Source organism: Nyctereutes procyonoides, unplaced genomic scaffold (assembly GCF_905146905.1).
Source record: "Nyctereutes procyonoides isolate TBG_1078 unplaced genomic scaffold, NYPRO_anot_genome, whole genome shotgun sequence".
In the NCBI taxonomy this organism is placed as follows: Eukaryota; Metazoa; Chordata; class Mammalia; order Carnivora; family Canidae; genus Nyctereutes; species Nyctereutes procyonoides.
The window spans coordinates 1084346-1102451 of record NW_026575142.1 but is presented as its reverse complement, the minus strand read 5'-3'; the positions used below and the strand labels follow the sequence as shown (position 1 = coordinate 1102451).

At 44.9% G+C, this 18106-nt stretch overlaps 1 protein-coding gene across 2 annotated transcripts in view; it reads left to right on the top strand.

The window, feature by feature from the left end:
* The first annotated feature begins 288 nt into the window (after positions 1 to 288).
* GULP1 (GULP PTB domain containing engulfment adaptor 1) overlaps positions 289 to 18106 on the top strand; it is a 216541-nt gene continuing 198723 nt past the window's right edge. For both annotated transcript variants that reach the window (XM_055308305.1, XM_055308304.1), the window contains exon 1: positions 289 to 559. The gene's annotated coding sequence lies outside the window, so the exon portion shown is untranslated. The remainder of the gene's footprint in view (positions 560 to 18106) is intronic.

The following is an 18106-nucleotide window of genomic DNA, read 5'->3' as shown; positions in this document are numbered from 1 at the left end:
GCCGCCCCCGCCGAGGTGCGCCGGGCCGGGAGGGGCGCGGGGGGCGGGGGGGGCGGGGGGGCTTCGGTCCGTCGGTCCCGGCGGGGCGGCCTCGCTGTCCCCCGCGGGCTCTCCGCGCCGCACCCCGTCCCGCCGCCAGCGCAGCCCGGGAGCGGCGGGCGGAGGGGGCGGGGCGGGGCGGGGCGGGGGGAAGGGCGGGGCGGGAGGGCGAAGGGAGGGGGCGCCGGCCCGCGACGCTGGGGCCCCTCGGCCGAGAGGGGGAGCCCCGCGGCCCCAGCCGAACCGCCCGCAGGCCCGGCCTCCACCCGGCGCCGCCACGGCCGCCTCGGCGGGTCCCGGGGCGCACGGCCCGGCCCAGCTCCCGCGGCCGCGGCGACTCTTCGCCGGGAAAGTTTCCGAGTGGGCCGCGGGCACGGCGGCGGCGGCGGCGGCGGCGGCGGAGGAGGAGGAGGTCGCGCGGCTCGGCCCGCCCGGAGCCGACCCCACTGCGCGGATCCCGCAGGTCTGCGGGGACCGCGCGCCCCGGCCGTCCTCCCCGCGCAAGCCCGGCCTCCGGCAGGTAGGGCGCGGGCCCCGGGGGAGGGGAGGGCAGGGGTCCGGCGAGGGGGGCGCGGGGCCCTGGGGAGGAGGGCAGGGGCCCGGGAAGGAGGGCGCGGGTCCCGGGGAGGAGGGCGCGGGGGGCCCCGGGGGAGGGCAGGGGTCCGGGGAGAGGGCGCGGGGCCCTGGGGAGGAGGGCAGGGTCCCCGGGAGGAGAGCGCAGGGGTCCGGAGAGGAAGGCAGCGCCCCCGGGAATTGGGCAGGGGTCCGGGGGGAGGGCAGGGGTCTGGGGAGAGGGCGCAGGGGTCCGGGGAGGAGGGCAGCGCCCCCGGGAGTTGGGCAGGGGTCCGGGGGGAGGGCAGGGTCCCGGAGGAGGGCGCCCAGCGGGGGGAGGCGGCGGGAGGCGCGTGGCCTGAACCGCGGCGAGGACCTGTTGCGGCCGCGCGGGGAGCGGCGCGGGTCGGGGGCGCGGACCCCCGGGGCGCGGCCGGGGCGTCTCCGCGGGGTCCGAGCGAGGAGACCCCGGAGCGAAACTTCGCGCAGCCGAGCGTCCCTTTTGTTGCCCCCGGAGGGAGTGTGCGCCCCGGGGCGGGCCGGCGGGAGCTGCCTGGGCCGGGCTCGGGGTCCCCTAGGCAGGGGTGGGGGGGCCCACACTCAGGGGGCGGACACCCGGGCTCCAGGTCCGCGGGGGTGCGGACACCCCAGGCTCCCAGGTTCTGTCGGGAGGCGGGGCGGGCACCCTGAGTTCCCAGGTCCCGTGGGGGGGGGGGCGGAGGATGCACACCCCGAGCTCCCAGGTCCCGTGGGGGGGGTGGAGGATGCACACCCCGAGCTCCTAGATCCCCGTGGGGGGGGGCGGAGGATGCACACCCCGAGCTCCTAGGTCCCCGTGGAGGGGCGGAGGATGCACACCCCGAGCTCCCAGGTACCGTGGGGGGGGGTGGAGGATGCACACCCCGAGCTCCTAGATCCCCGTGGGGGGGCGGAGGATGCACACCCCGAGCTCCTAGGTCCCCGTGGGGGGGCGGAGGATGCACACCCCGAGCTCCCAGGTACCGTGGGGGGGGGGGTGGAGGATGCACACCCCGAGCTCCCAGGTACCGTGGGGGGGGTGGAGGATGCACACCCCGAGCTCCCAGGTCCCGTGGGGGGGGTGGAGGATGCACACCCCGAGCTCCTAGGTCCCCGTGGGGGGGGCGGAGGATGCACACCCCGAGCTCCCAGGTCCCGTGGGGGGGGGCGGAGGATGCACACCCCGGCCTCTCTCTCAGGTCCCGCGGGAGGCCCCGGGCAGGGCTGCCCTTCGAGGACGCCCTACGGGGTGCGGGCGCGGGGGGAGGCGCAGGTGCCGGGGGCGCCTCGGGGCGGGGCAGGGTGCGCACCCCCTTCCCAGGTGCCGACGGCCGGGCTGAGCAACGGGCTGCGGGCTGCGGGGCTGCGGGGCTGGGGCCACCCCCTGGGAAGCGCCTGTTAGGGTCCTTGAAGGACCTGCTCCTAAGAAGAGGGACGTCGCAGGGACACGGGAACGACAGCTTCCGGGGTGTTCTGGGTCTGGGTCCGCCCGCTGGTTCTGGGGGGGGGCCTGACCCCCGTGCGCCCCCTCGGGCAGCCGCTAGCCCCGCCGGCGGAGAGGGGGGCGCGCCCCGGGCTCCAGGCCCCCCTGGAAGGGCCTGCGGAGCTGGCGGGCTGGTGGGGGACGGACCGTCGGGCCCTGGGGCTTAAAGGGGCTGCTTTGCCGGGAGAAATTTTGGGGTGACTGAGCTCAGGCCTCTTGGCCAAAAAGTAAAAGAAAGAAAAAAAAAGCCAGAGGAAGCAAGCAGGGGGCGTGACCTAGGAGGGGAGACGAATGCTGGGGGAGCCCTCCTGGGGCGGCCCGGGGCGCGGGGGCTGCGCGCTGCCCGGACCTGCGCCCCTGCAGCTCCTTGCGCCCCGCACGCAGCTCCTTGCGCCCCGAAGCTCTTCCTTGCATCCTGCTCCTCCTTGCACCCCGCGGCTCCTTGCGCCCCGCAGCTCCTCCTTGCACCCCGCAGCTCCTCCTTGCACCCCGAAACTCCTTGCACCCCGCAGCTCCTTGTGTCCCGCTCCTCCTTGTACCCTGCAGCTCCTTGCGCCCCGCAGCTCCTCCTTGCACCCCGCAGCTCCTTGCACCCCGAAACTCCTCCCTGCACCCCGCAGCTCCTTGCGCCCCCGCGGGCAGGAAGCCAGGACCTGCGCTCTGCGCTCTGAGCAGCCGGTTTCCACCTGAACGGAATCCGTCAATTAGGTTTTCTCAGGTGGCACCGATTTGGGTGGTGCTGCGAGGCGCAGGCCGTGTGGGAAGCGCCCCCTTCTGAAGGCGAGCAAGTCGGGTGAGCGCGCGTGTCCCGCGTGGACCCCGGGCCTGGGCCCTCCTGCCTGAGCTCCGCATCAGGCCTGCTCCGCGGGCACTACTCTGCGTTGAGTTTGCGTCCCCACCCTCCCTCCCTCCCTCCCTTCTTTCCTTCCTTCCTTTTCCGGGACTTTGGTTTTTACCCTCCTGGGTTTGGGGGTTGATTTGCACAAAGCGCTGGTTTGGTTCTGTCTCCACGGGAGCGGCGAGTCTGAGATGCGGCCCACGCGCCTGCCCTGGGACCCCTGTGAATCCCCTCGGCAGGGCCTCCGCTGGGACTTCAGTTTCTAAACTTGCGAAGCAAAGAAACTTTTTTTTTTTTTACATGATTACGAGTTTACTGTGAGCATTAAAGAGATGAAATTATGTTAATAGTTTTAGAAATATAAAGGTCACAAAGTTTCTTAGTGGATTCAGTGGAAAGGATGGGGGTAAAACGGTAATTATATCTAGTACACACGTTACAGCGACTGGGCTGCATTTCCTAGAAAAGTTACTACTTTTGCATTTGGATCCTAGCTTTAGTTTAATCAGATTTTAATCTTTGAGAATATTGGGTGAGATTTTGTGATGGTTACAGCTGAGTCATTCTTTCAGACAGAAAAATACAATCAGCGAATTATTTTTCTCTTGGTTTATATTTATAGTCAGGACCAGTTATTATTTTTTTTAAGTCCAGCTCAATTTTGCCTTTATGAGAAGTTACCAGATATATTTGCAGGATCTGGCTCCTTTCTCGGAAATAACACTTGAGGACTAAAATTACATTTATGGTGTGCAAGCAAACTTCTTTTCCCAAAGGCCACAACGGTTTCCTTTTAAGAGGTGAGAAGGTAGATTTAGGAGCCTTTCATTAATTAATTCAATTAATATCCGTTGCAAATTTTTTATGTCCGAGGAAACCGCAGGCTTGGTTTCAGATCTTAGCTCTGAAATTCTTAGCACTGTGATTTTTGTTATTTTACTTTCTACCAGCATTTTACCAACATATAATTTATTGTCCGTTTGCTACCTATAACGTATGTCCTTGTTCCACACATGATAATTGTGAAATATTTCATTTTTAGTTTGACATGTCAATTAGCAACATAAACTACCTATTTTTATAGCTTAGTGTGCTATATCGTATGCATGGATGTTTATTTTTTCAGGTGAAAGGGTCAATGTATTAAATAGGTACTTTTTTTTGGAATAATCAAAGGACAAGTGAATGCTCGAGGATAAATTAGAGTAATAATTTTAGTGGAAAATATCCAATTTTGCATTTGATTTTACATTAAAAATCTTGAAATTCTTTAATCTTCACTGCTGAATATTAGTTAATTTTTATTTAGAGTTCACTTAGGAGAGCATTTTGTTTGTGATTCGTTCTTGTAAAGTTAGTTTTCTAAAACTTCAAAAGGACAAAAAAGTTATTTTATTTGAATATAATAATAACTACAAAAGTAGTTACTACAGGAGTCAACCGTCAGGTTACCTGAGTCCTGGTCCCTAAACGTATCAGAGGTTAGTGGATCTAATAGTGCTTTGCCTTAACACATTTACAGATCAAGAAACTTAAACTCGTTCCTATGGGACTTAAATATATTCGTATTGGAAGAGGAAAATTGGTGTAAATTTTGAGCTGAGAAATCTCTCTGCTTTCAAGCAATGGAGATACGAAATTCAAATCAGGCCTTTATTTTAAGGATCATGATGGAAAGTCATGGTTTCAGGCTTAGAAGGTGCTTAATACTGTTTTTAGGCTCTGTTAGTTGCTAGTTTTGTATTTCTTTTAGACTAAAAGTTTTCAGCTGCTCTAATGATACAACTCATGATTATTTTTTATGAGAAGACAGTTAACTGACACAAATATTGTACGAAGAAATAAATGCCCATTTCCTGCCCTCATTGAAATGATGTCCTATGGTAAATTTGGAATTTGTATCATCTTTCCATATGGTGCACTTAAGGATAGTGTTGGAAAGGCAGGTCGCATAGTATGAGTAAAGGAGTTATGTAACAATTGTGATTATAAATTTTTAAAAAAGTTTTGGATGACACTATATGTTTTCTAGAGTACACCTAAGAGAACAATCTAGGTAGTACTAGAGGCTGTAATCTTACGTTTATTTTTTTTGATATTAACATTATATAAATATATCTACATATTGTTTTTATCATATACTTTCTGAAGAGGAAGCTCAGAATATATCCTAGAAATGTCCAAGACTTAGGTGACTAATGCCTCTTTGTATCTGTGTATATATATATAGACTTAATCTCTATACATGTATTTATATCTCTATGAAGTATTTATGACATAATTGTATATATGCTTTGAGATTTCTCTATGCTAGGTATATTTTTATAGGGAAAAGTAACTTCAATTAATTGATGTTTCTAGGCCAATTTTAACCATTAGTTTAAGACCTTTTTTTAGATAACTGTGGCTAGCGATGCTTGAATCCACCCCCCCCCAAATTTTGAAGGAGTTTTCAGGCTTTTATTTATATCTATAAAGATAGAGAAAAGTAGTGGGAGGGATCCCTGGGTGGTGCAGCGGTTTAGCGCCTGCCTTTGGCTCAGGGCGTGATCCTGGAGACCTGGGATCGAATCCCACGTCGGGCTCCTGGTGCATGGAGCCTGCTTCTCCCTCTGCCTGTGTCTCTGCCTCTCTCTCTCTGTGTGACTATCGTAAATAAAAAGAAAAAAAAAAAAGAAAAGAAAAGTAGTGGGAAAGATCTTTTACCCACATTCTTGGTTAATGGCTCTGACGGTGACATAATCGTGGAGACCTTTTCTACTTTTTTTAAGTAGAACACGGGCATGTGTGCAGTTAGTTAACTCCTGGAAGAAGGCAAATTCCCTGCTTGGAATAGTTAGAAGGTATGGTGAAGTGAGCATTGGGTATAAATGTGGTGTTTTCCTGGTATCGTATAGCTTTCTCTTAGGATTATCAGGTGTTACAGTTGGCTTGTTTCCCAAGATTTCAACCGCAAGTCCTCTAAGAATTCCAAGGAACTTAATAAACTGTGCCTGAGCGGCCAACAAAAAGCATATTGAATGATTGCAGAAATGGTGGTAACTATTGAAGTGACTGAAACCAGCTTGTCCGGAGGTTGGGTAGAAGGAACTACGGAGCATAAATAACCTACTAACTGAATCATTAAGGATTTGGCTACGTAACATTGTCAAATGGTTATATAATATTTCATGACATGATAGCTGAGCTCTCTTTCTCACTTAGTTTGTAAATGAGGTAATATTGATCTCAGACAGCGCTTTAGCTAAAAAGCAAACAGAACCATCTGTGCCGTGGTAGCAAATCTCCAAATCTAAAGTAATTAAAATTTGATATAAGAGAAGAAACTTGATTTTAGCCTCTCTCTTTCTCTCATAGCTGTTTACAGCCATCAAGAGAGTGCTATATTTTAGAGTGAAATTTTAACAGCAAATAGGTTAATTTACCCAGATTTCCACCGGAGTGAGTTAAAACATGGTTAAATACTGAAAAAAGTTTTAAGAAGAGTGCTTTGTAATGTATTTTAAAAAGGTCAAGGTGTGTGGCGTTCTCTGTAATCTAATTTTTGTTTGTTTTTGTGGAACTCCCTAGTAAGGACTAGGATGTTGACGGAGTAGGGTGGGGTTCTTCATCAGCATTAGGGGCAGCAGTATCTGAAAACAAAGTGTGGAGATGATTGTTGGGCAAAGGACGCAGATAAGTTTTCAGGCAAAGGTGGGGCAGGCCCTTCAAGAGGGATGGAGTGGCACAGGCAGGAAATCGGGAACCGTGGAAGTGGTTTAACAGAGCGACTTAGGGATTTTGGAACCGTAGAGATGTTTTTCCTTTCTGTCTTCATGATGACCTTAGTAATTCGTGATTACCTGTGGAAGTTCAAGAACTTTAACTGGATAAATGATCTTGAAGAATTACTATCTTATTTTCCTTTCTTTCCCCATCTCTCCAGATCTAACTAATGTGCAATTGGAGTCACAGGGAGCTGAGCATGCTCTCCGTTTCATACTCTAGGGTGTCCCTAAACTTGAATAGGAACAACAACATCATTTCTCTCGTGAACACCACACATACACACACACCTTAATAGTACCTGTAGCTTTCCAGAAGTTGCAGCTATTTATTGTCATGTCTAATTGCTTTGGCTGCACATATTTTGAAATATTTTTATGTTTATAACTAGTTCAAAATTGAGATAATAATTGCATCTGCTTCTTGGGATTATTTTCTCATATATGGGTATATCTATAGATGTGTAGCTATGTTTTAAGTTGTTTTAATAGATCTTTATTATATCTAAGTTTTTAAAATATTCTTTATTATGACTATTTTAAGTCTCTTTTACATAATTTCTATTTTACTTTAGCATCTAGAAACACCTTTTGAGAAGGGGTTCATAGACCTATCTAGTCTGCCAAATGGATTTATGGCACAAAACAGGTTAAGAATCCCTGGACACCTATACTGATTTTTTTCAGAGGTGCCAGTTGGTTTTGCTGCCATTTACTGAGGTTAAAATAAATTATTTAACTCAGTTTTATGTGTTAGTTATACAGAGATATCCTAAATATTTCTGAAAGTATATTTCTAATAAATGATGCTTACTTTCTAGATTAGTTGCTTTATTCAAGAAGCATGTGTGCAGTTTTTGGTTATCTTGCTTAGTGACAGTTCAACAAAGAAGGATTTATATTTCATTTCAGAACATGTAAATTTAAAAAACAGATTTATCTTTTTCACTTTATAGCATTAACTATATTTGGAACAGTTGTGATTTAGCTGGGAATTTTGCCTTGTGGTGCTGGTTTATTTTTCATATATAAATGTTTTGTCTCCTCCACTACACTTTAAGTTCCAGGAGAGAATAGGTATGTTTTACAAGGGAGAAGAGGTATGTTAAACAGTTCTCAGTATGTTCTAGTTGGTAATAAGTAATTACGCCGACATTAACCATTTCCTGGGAATACTAAGGGCAAAATTAATAACTTATGAATATATGGAAGTGGTTTCTTCTATGTGTCACTGAGTTACTTAACATTATATATTTGCTTATAAGATGTGTATTATTCATGACCACTATTGGTGAAAAATCTAAATGTGCGCCATTATGTTTTGGAAAATAAGAACGTAGAATTCATAAAAGTATAGTAAATCCCTGTGTTATGAAGGGGACCTACAATTGAAGCATATATCGGGTAATTTATTGCACTGTATTCCCTTTCTTCGTTTTGCTTGGCTTGACATTTCTCTGTAGATACTTCCATTTATAAACTTAGTCTTTTGTATTGATATTTGAACCTGATGATTCAATTTCTTTGAAATAAATGACAAAAGCAGTCTCTTTAAACTTATTAATTTGAGATAATTACTACATAGAGCCTCACATTCATAAATCACCTTAAAATCCCAAGGGGTGGGTGCAATGTAATTGTTTTGTATTTGAAATCTGACAGTAACTTCAAGATCACAATCAGAGATGATGGTCTTTCAGCCTATTTCTTGTTTTTGGCTCCACGTTGTGTCCATTCTACTGGTAAACATCGAGTTATCATGGCCACTTCTTTATGTCATTTCTGTGTTGGATTGTCAGGTTCCTTGGAATGACGCGGATTAGTTTAAGCCACGTGTGACCCTTTACCTTGAGTTAATTCTGCTTTCCATTTCCTGCACATTGATACATGAGCATATTTTCACTTCCGAGAGTCCTATCTCCTTCCTTGTGGCAGACGCTATTGGTTGGTCATTCAAATAATTAACTATTCAGTCATCCACTCTGCCCCACATGACTCCAGGGAAGGCAGTTCATCCCTAAAAAAGTGAAATTTCAGTTGACCTAAGCTAATAATCATGGGGCATTGTTCCTTTTGTGATTGGCGATTGAGGGACCCCTTTTCCTTATCCCAGTCGTCGTCAATTATGGGAACTAACAGAACCGGAGAGAAGTAGGGTAGAAAAAATGTCTTTATGCTTAGCGAGGAGACATTGGGTGAGAAGGCATGTGCCAGCTCTTGATACTGGTTCTTTCTGGAGTAGATGTTTAAATTGTCATCTTTTGTCCACTAGGCAATCTGGCTTGAGGGCAAAACAAATGCATTATTGATAGCAGAAAAAACCCCATAAGGAACGTAAGTGCTTAATGGCATTGTTGGGTCCATAAGTCAACCTGCCATATTTCTGAATTTACTGTTACGTGAGATAATGAAATTCTCAATGTTTCGAATGAATTTGAACTAGAATTTTTAGTTACTTAGAAAGTGTCTTAATTAGAACAGTTATTAAGTGGTATCTTAATTTGAAATAAACATTTTAGAAGTAATAATTTAGGCTATTAAAGAAAATGGATAGACTACTTGAATTTTGTGAACTCTGGATAGGGTTATTGCTATTACTCTATAAAAAATGTTTTATTAAAAATGTTTTATTCAATCCTGCAATATTATTATGTCTTTAATATAGTAAATAGTTATCTTAAATAAATTTATTCTGAGATGAGTAAATTCTACATATATCTCAGAAATACATTACTCAAAAAAAAATAAATTTGAAATAGGAACTTGCAATCTAGTCGTTTCATAACATTACACCACTTTGTTTGGTGGCTTTAGTATATCGGAAACATTAAATGTACAGGAAGAGTCACTGAAGGATGGGGTGCCTGTGTGGCTCAGCGGTTTAGTGCCGCCTTCAGCCCAGGGCTTGATCCTGGGGTCCCGGGATCGAGTCCTGTGTCGGGTCCCTGCATGGGGCCTGCTTCCCCCTCTGCCTGTGTCTCTGCCTCCCTTTTTCTGTCTCTCATGAATAAATTAAAAAATCTTAAATAAAAGAATCATTGAAGGAAACTCAGTGCCTCATCTGAATAAGTTAAAGCTTGGAGCCATGTTAAAGCTAACGTAACTATTTAAATATTACAAAATAAAGCTGATAGTAAAATTAAAGAAAAATTTGAAGTACAGATCCATTCACAGAGGTTTAAAAAAATGCAGACCTACGATACACTTTTAAGTAGGAACTAGTTTTATGAAAGTCTAGTTCACTGACACATTAGCAATTTATTTTGCGCCACCATGTTCTTGAGTTAGTTTTTTTTATGATTTAACATTTTGCATATTGGCTTTTGTAATGTGCTCTATCAAAGTATGGCGATTATATCTGAATCTTTGCCTTTTTGCTTTCAAGCTGATAGGAATTGCCCAGAGCTGAGAATTGACCAAAGCAGTTGTGAAATACACTTAGGGGTACTAGCGCCGCCCCGCGGGAGTGGTGGTTAACCCGTCGGCTTCAGCAGGAGGGGCAGGCAAGCAAAACCAGGAATGATCTAACCGTGTCACGGGGTAAGCGAGTTCCCAAGGAGCAGTTTAGCTGGGATGAGGGGTGTGAGAAATGGGGAAAGGTTGTATGGACGGTGCGGATGGAGAAGAGCAGTTGGTGAAACCGCAGGTGGAAATCTTCATTTGTTGGGAGCCTGCGGTAAAGCAGAGCGGCAGTGGGGTCAGGGCCTCAAGGAAGAACAGGCCGTGGTCTTAGAGCCCCCTCCTGGTGCAGGTTGAGGGCTGGACACCGCGTTGGGTTGGAAGGAAACACGGGTGGCAGTAGCATGGATAAAAGAGACCTCAGAAGAACAGTTACTGAGGGAGATATCCGGAGTAAGGAGGCCTACTGTGATGGAGAGGGCAGTAGCTTTTGCATAAAAATGCAGTAAACATGCTTGAGATGCTTCCTGGGTGAGATCATGACCTTCATTCAAAGCTGGGCCCCAGGGACCGGATCCTACAAAGTGCTGCCATTCTCAGAGGATTATTGTTCTTTTGAGCCCTTGTTCGGGGATTGTCCTGGGGGGACATCCCTTTGCCCTCGGGGAATGGGAGTGCCCTCTGACCTTTTCTTGGCTTAAAAGGGAACCACATTCTTGTGTCTTTTTGAATGTGAATAAATCATTCCTGGTATGGCAATGAGTGTAAAAAGGACTCTTCTTATTTACTTTGAGAGTTTTGATAGAAAATATAACTTGGTTCACAGCAGATATAAAATGAGGAAAAGTATCGAGATAACTCGCATTCCAGCTTCTATGAAGTGGAAACGGTTTTCCTTCCCTTAAATGGTCTAGTGGGATCTTTGTGGAACCCCCACACGCACTCTTCTCTAAACTTACTTTCTTATACCTGTCAGTGAGTCTACACCGAAAGTCATATTTTTTGAATAAGAGAGAAATGATAACGAGAATATGACAGGGCTCAGGGTGTGCTACCTCAAAATATGGCACCTTGATGTGTTGAATGTTTCAAGCTGAAAAAATTTGAGAAGCGGCATGTGAAGGGAGGACTTTCTGACCTTCCTCTGAAGCAGGTCGTGAAATCCTCAGGATATCATCCTCCGTATTCCAGAAGGAAAGAACATCCTTATCTCTGAAGGCAAAGGGGTGCTGGGAGGAACCTGGGTCATCTTGCTGAGTTCCCCCAGTTTACTATACTTAGCTCATAATCTTTCTCCTACCGTATCTTTCCAAGACTGTAACTCTTCTTTAAACTTAGCATAAAAACAGGGTTAGCCATTTCTTCAGGTCTTCATTTTCTTAAGCAGGCCCCGTGTCATGCAAAACTTACATTAAATAGGTTTATATGTTTATAAATAAAATCTCTTCTGCGTTACAGAGTCTCAGTCAAGAGCCTAGAAAGGTAAAGAAATATTTCTCCTTCCCTACCAACAGCATTTGGGGCGTGCTATGTCCTAAGCATTTGTGCTGTGTTTTTTATGATTTTTAAATGATCACAAAACATGTCTACGGTTCCTCGCACACAGTGGACCAGGAAGTAGTTGGATGGGAAGTAGGGCATCTTAATTGCCAGACCCCTGGAGGGAGGGTGCAGTTGAGGAGCACCCGTGGTCCTGGAGGACTCGCCAGCCCTGGCAGGTCTCACTGGTGTGTGTGTGGTGCCTTTACGGGACGTGACCAGCTAGACACCTGGCTGATGGCCCAATTACCCTCCCCCCCCCGTTTCCCCCCCGGCTCAGCTCCATGAGCTGACCTGGCAACTTCCAACTCTACTGCGACAGGGCACTGGTTCATTGTATCCTACGTGGCATAAAGATTAACCCATTGACTAAATTGTGTCTGCCTCTTGCTTCAGCTTTTGCTCGATTTGATGTGACTGGAGGGTTAACGTGTTGAGTGAGAATATCTGACCTTTTGTTAATCCCATTTTCCCCTGGTTTTGTCAAAATGATAAGGTTTGGGTAAATACAGCCTAAGATGTAAAATCATTAATATTAATAGTTTCTAATAACACGACAAATACTTTTCACTTAGGTATTTGACAACATTTTCCTTCACTGAGAGGAGGGACTAGAGAACCTCAAAGAACATTTCGTCCCTTAAGGTAGTCCAAGTTTTATTTTTAAATAGTTGGGAAAAAAAAGAACCCAAAAATTTCTTAATCAAAATATCACATTCAAAGTTCTCCTAATTTTAATATTTGACTTTTTTGGAGGGTTTTTTTTTATTTTTTTGGTGAAATACTGTTAGACCTTTGGATGCTCGTGGTATTTTAGAGCTTGGGTATTCTAAGGTTCTCTTGAATGCTTGGAGCCACTCATAGGAGCTTTGACATACATGTTAAGGGGGAGACACCTCTGTAGGCAGCAGTGGGAGGGGAGAGAGTTTCACGCTTGTGGTAAATCTTACACAAGGAGTGATTATAGAGTCCAGCCATAGATCTAGAAGCCTTGAAGTAGAGCTAGAGGACAGAGTGGAAGGGAAAGAAGGACTAGAGTTGTTGTAGATGAAGCCGGGGGGCAGAGATTTTGTGGGGCTTTCTAACCCAAACTTTGCACTTCAAAGAACAATTAAAAATCCTGAAATATTGGAGCAGTGTGGTGACAAGATGTCCTCTGCATTTTATATTTCAATAAATGCTCTGCCAATAAGCCAAGGCAAGGGAAGATGGTAGTCTAGTCTAGAGTGATGGTAATGAGACACGAGTTTATAAGATAATGTTTAAAAGAAAAAAAAATCTGTACATTTTGATGATTTGTCAATGATTGTGTGAGGTAGGCAACAGGATGGTATAAATGTTGGTCCTGATGGCGAGTAAAATAATGTTATTTCTACCTTTCTAGGTTTTTGGGTGAGACCAATTAACAAGAGAAAAAAAAAACACAGATTAATAGGAAAAAAACCCAAAAGTTTAATGACATGTACACCTCCAGTACATGGGAGATACCCAGAAAAACTGAGTAACTCCCCAAAGTGGCCGAAGCCATCACCTTAAATGCCATCTCCATCTGAAGATATAGGGAGGGTAGGGATCCAGTGACAGGAAGTTTCCAGGAAAAGCACAGTAAACAGGGTATGGCTATTAAACACAGATTTAAGTCAACGTCTTCTCCATTGGAAGAGTTTGTAGAGAGTTGATCATCCTTCTCTTCCTCCTATGAGAGGGAGACACCTTTTTACCAACGAGACTTTCCTTATAAATGCAAATGTCCCTTACAAAAGAGTAACTTCTATTTGGTTTTCAGAGCTCTCTCACATCTGCTGTTTCTTAAAAATAGTCAGCTCAAGACGATCCTTATGCCAGAGGCGTATTTTGGGGTGGCAAATTCTGCTCCCCTTCAATTCTAGTTTTGGCAACCTGGGTGTTTCACTTCTTCAACAGAATAAATATAGGTGGGAATAGAATTGTTGAAGGAAAATAATGGTTTCCACTTTGGACACATTCTGAAGTGTCTGAGTCCTCTCCTTACGGATATCCGGTAGTTGTACAGCCACACACACACACACACACACACATTTGTAGCAAAGAAGTTTGCTGTGGGCTTGTGATGTGTGTGTATATATGGTATAAGTGTGTCTGAATTATTGGGGCCACCCCAAAATGACCACTTTGGCATGAAGATTATTCTGAGTTGAAGGCGGTGGAGACTCTATGGGCTCAAGAGACATTTTTCCCCTCTCTTAGCTACAAAGAGGAATCTAAATTGAAGATCTTTCCTAGAATATGGGTTGTTAACAGAGATAAATTTTGTCTAAATGGCCCACATGTATAGAAGGACAGACATCTAATTATCAGACATCTGCTCCTCTTACCACCCTTCCTTTAAGTTCCAGATCCCTACCCACTCCTCCTTAGTCTGGGATGGCCTTAGTCCCTCATCCTACTGGACTGTCTTTGGAATTTACACGGCTGTGTGGATTCCCCCTACATAGGCTATTAAATTTAAATTTCTCCTGTTAATCTGTCTCCTGCCAATTTGATTTTTAGTCCAGCTAGAAGGACCTTTGAGGGTACAGGAATTCTTGTTCCTTGACAATATATATACATATAGATGTATACACATTCAGATTTCAGGTTACAAATAGGAGTTTTTAGCTTAGAAAGGATCTTCCAAATGTTTATAGTTTATATAGTGGGAAGAAACTTTATGACATGGCTCAAAGAGACGCTAATATTTTAACCAGGGTAGAAAACACAGCTTAAAAAAAAAAAGAAAGAAAGAAAAGAAAAGAAAACAGCCTACAAACAACCCTAAGGATTTACCAAGGAGGAGGAAAAAACCCAAGAGACTATGATGTTATAAAAGCAAAGATTAAAAACAAGATTTCAGGAGGGGATGATCAACAGTGTTAAATAGTCTAGAAAATCAATAATAAAAAAAGAGACACGGATGAAAGTGTCTGTTGTGTGTCTAATGTACTTGGCATCAAGTCGTTGGCAATTGTGGTGAGAACCATTTTGATGTGATTGTGTGTGTGGTGAGTTAGTTGGGAAGTAGAGTGTTTAAAACAGCACCTGAAAAAAATAAAATAAAACAGCACCTGAAGGCAGTTCTTTCGTGGCATGATCCCGTCAGTGAGGTAGGGGAGGAACATTGTCTACCCTTTGGGTTGTCTTGGCTAGTCTGTTAATTAAATTGACATAAAACAAATTAACAGGATAAAAAAAAAACATTTAATAACGTAATTACGAGAGTCCCGTAATATGAGACCTCAGGACACGTCGGTCAATTGAGGTTTATATGCCATACTGAGCTGAAGAATGGAGAATGGGATGGGAACCCGGGTCTCCATAGGGGAGGAGGGTCATTCACAGGACAGTAAGAGGAACAGAGGTTTGGCAATTAGATGCTCACTCCACATACAGAAAGGTCTTTCAGATAAAGAGTCATCTCTGATAGTAGCTCTGTTTTGGGGCCAGGCCCCCTTCTACACTTTTTTTGGGTAGTTGAGGGAGAAGTAAAAGTTTGTCTTGAGTCTGCTGGGTCTTCATTGCCTTCAGCTCCACATAATCCACATGCCAAAGTGGCACATCTGGGGGTCATGTATTTTGTGCCCTCTCCGTGGAATAGGAGAGCTAGTATAGACACCAGAAAGAGACTTGGGTTCCACTATACAAAGGGTTTCTTTAAGATGGGGTGGGGGGGGGACTTCCTTATACTTTTTTAAAAAAAAACATTCAATTTATTTAAATTTTAAAAAGCAATTGAATTTTAAAGATTCAATTTATTTAAATTTTAAAAAGCAAGCAAAATGAACAGTTTGCTTGTTTCTCTGCCATACCCCTGTCGTCCCCCCCCCCCCCAATGGCAATGACCGGTTCTTTCTCTGGATCTATGAGCTTGGTTATTTGTTTAGTTCTAGATTCTGCATGTGAAGGAGATCGGACCGTGGCTGTCCTGCTCCGTCTGACTTATTTCACTTAGCGAAGTGCCATCGAAGCCCATCGATGTTGTCACAATGGCAACATTCCATTCTTTTTTATACGATCATACTAGTTAGCATAATATTCCAGTGAATACTGGAATATTTTGGTTATTATTATTTTATTTTATTTTATTATTTTATTTATTTTTTGGTTATTAATTTTTTTATACACAAATGAAATACCATCGTGGAAAATTTGTAATATAAAATATTAATGTGAACCAAATAAATCTTTAATCTTGAAATTTCATAGGAGAAAACTCTTTACATTTTTAGCATATATAGGTCAAGACTGGCACAATTAGTGCATGCTGTCAAAACAAGTTGAAGAATGCTGAAGCGTAGAAAGGAACAAAAATGACCTGGCCATTTTAATGACACGTTTCTTAGTTTTTAAAATACACCTGGGATCGCGTCCAACACACTGGTATGTAATTGGACTTTTTTCACATAATATGCAGATGTGCAGTAACTGATTTAGATCATGCACTAAGGTGGAGGCAGGAAGAACTTGAGGAGGAGAATCCTGGAGATCTAATTTCATCATTTCAAATCATGTTACTATTAAAGACGAGTGTGCAATGCTGTGGATTGTTGACATCTGAAGGGAAAATAAGTAATCAGAGAAACATAAATCATTTGGCAGTGGTTTCTGGCAGAGTCACAACTTTTCTCCAGGAGACAGATGCCTGAGGAAGGATGAGTGCATTATACACTGATTGGCACCCATCTGTGCTCCTCTGCTTTGTCTTTCTGAGCACTCTCCAGATTTAGTCCATTTTGACCAAATAGCTGTGTCAGTGATGATGAGAGGCCTATGAGTTGGATCACTTAGGTCATTATTTTCTGCTTTATTTTCTGGATACATGTTAGCACCCACATGTGCCTGGACTCCACTTATTTTGGGTCTGAGAAGAGGCTGTGTCTCTAATGCTTTTCTTGGTGTCTCCACAGGCATTAAAGTCACTTGGATCTCAAGGTTGCAATCCATTTTTCAGGTCCGGTACTTAAAATGCATCACTCCCATCAAGGGCTAAGAGCACGTTTTGTTTTGTGACTTTGCACGTGAAAACAATTATCACAGAGTAGTCTTTTAGATATGAATTCCCTTCTCTAGGGTATTAAGATTCAAACCTTACAAAACTCAGCTCTTGACCATTTTTGCCCCCTAATACTTTTTAAAGAAATGCCTCCTGGTTAAAAATTTGAAAACAAAGAACTATGTAAGGAAAAAAAAATGACAAACTCACAAAGCAAAAATGTACCAGGGCTTTGTTTTGCTTTGTACTTCAGTACATCTAAAATAGTGAACTTTTGAAGAAAAGATGAAGCAAAGGGTGAAGTTTGTAGGAAGTTGTGGAGGAAGACCCCAGAGGAGATATCAAAGACTTCCCGAGATACAGGTAAACCTGGCCCCTTACCGCGTGTTTTCCTATTCTGTGTTGTCTTGCCTGTGGGTCCATCATTTCCTGGTTTAGGGATCCTGCGGAGATTACTTTCTTGAATGCAAAATGAAGATAGTAATGCGAACCCCACATGCATCACCGAGAAGTGTAAAAGCAAAAATCTTTAGTGATCCCGGCAGATTTTCACGCAGCTTTGTCTTGCGCGCCTCTGCCCGGGCCCACCATCTTGAATTCGCCCAGGTGTGTGTTGTAGGGTTTGGAGAGCAGGCAACTTTGGATCTCCTTAGTCTCCTCTTAACAGATCACCAGAAGGATTCTGAGAAAAGCAACAAATAGTCAAAGTTCCTATCACTACATTGTTAGTTTTGACACCGTTCCTTTCCATGGTTTGAATCCAGGGGCACTGCTTTTCTTTTTCAGTCTCGTCTTGTATTCTGGGAGATGGAACGTCACGTATGGTCTCTAAGTTGGGGAGGAATTACATTGTCTTCAGATTCCAACTCAGGGCCGGAAAGAAGCTTCTGAAAGTGGATCTAACTTGATCTTTCAGTGGTGATGTTTTGCTACTGAACCTATTGAGAGAAAGGCTGAAGAGCTGTGAGTCAGGGCTACTATCGAAGGACATGCCGTAGCTTGTTTGTAGCTTGAGACGCCGCATCACAGGATTTCTGAGGTCCAATTGGAATTTCAGTGGGATGATCTGCCTGCTGGAATGATGTTTGTGAAATGAGGGAGAGCCAAAAATAGTGTGCTGAGTGGTTTAAAGCTAGGTGTTTCTACATTTAATCCTGCAGGCCTTCATTCAAAACACTTTTCAGACGATTCTTCTGGGCCAGCTACTGTGCTAGATTCCTCCAAAGCCTTCCAGTGTCAGACAAGTGCTGGCGAAGCTTAATTTGCCTGTTGCAAGTGGAATTTCTTGGAAGTCTCAGATTCATTTGAATCTGACCTTCTACTCTGTAAACTTTGTTTTAAACTAATGTATTTTAATTACAATGAGGCAATACCGATCCTCCAGGATTATGAGGTAGTAATCCCGTGACTTGGTTTATTCCTTGGCTTGATATTACATTTTTCTTTTTCTTTTTTTTCTTTCTTTC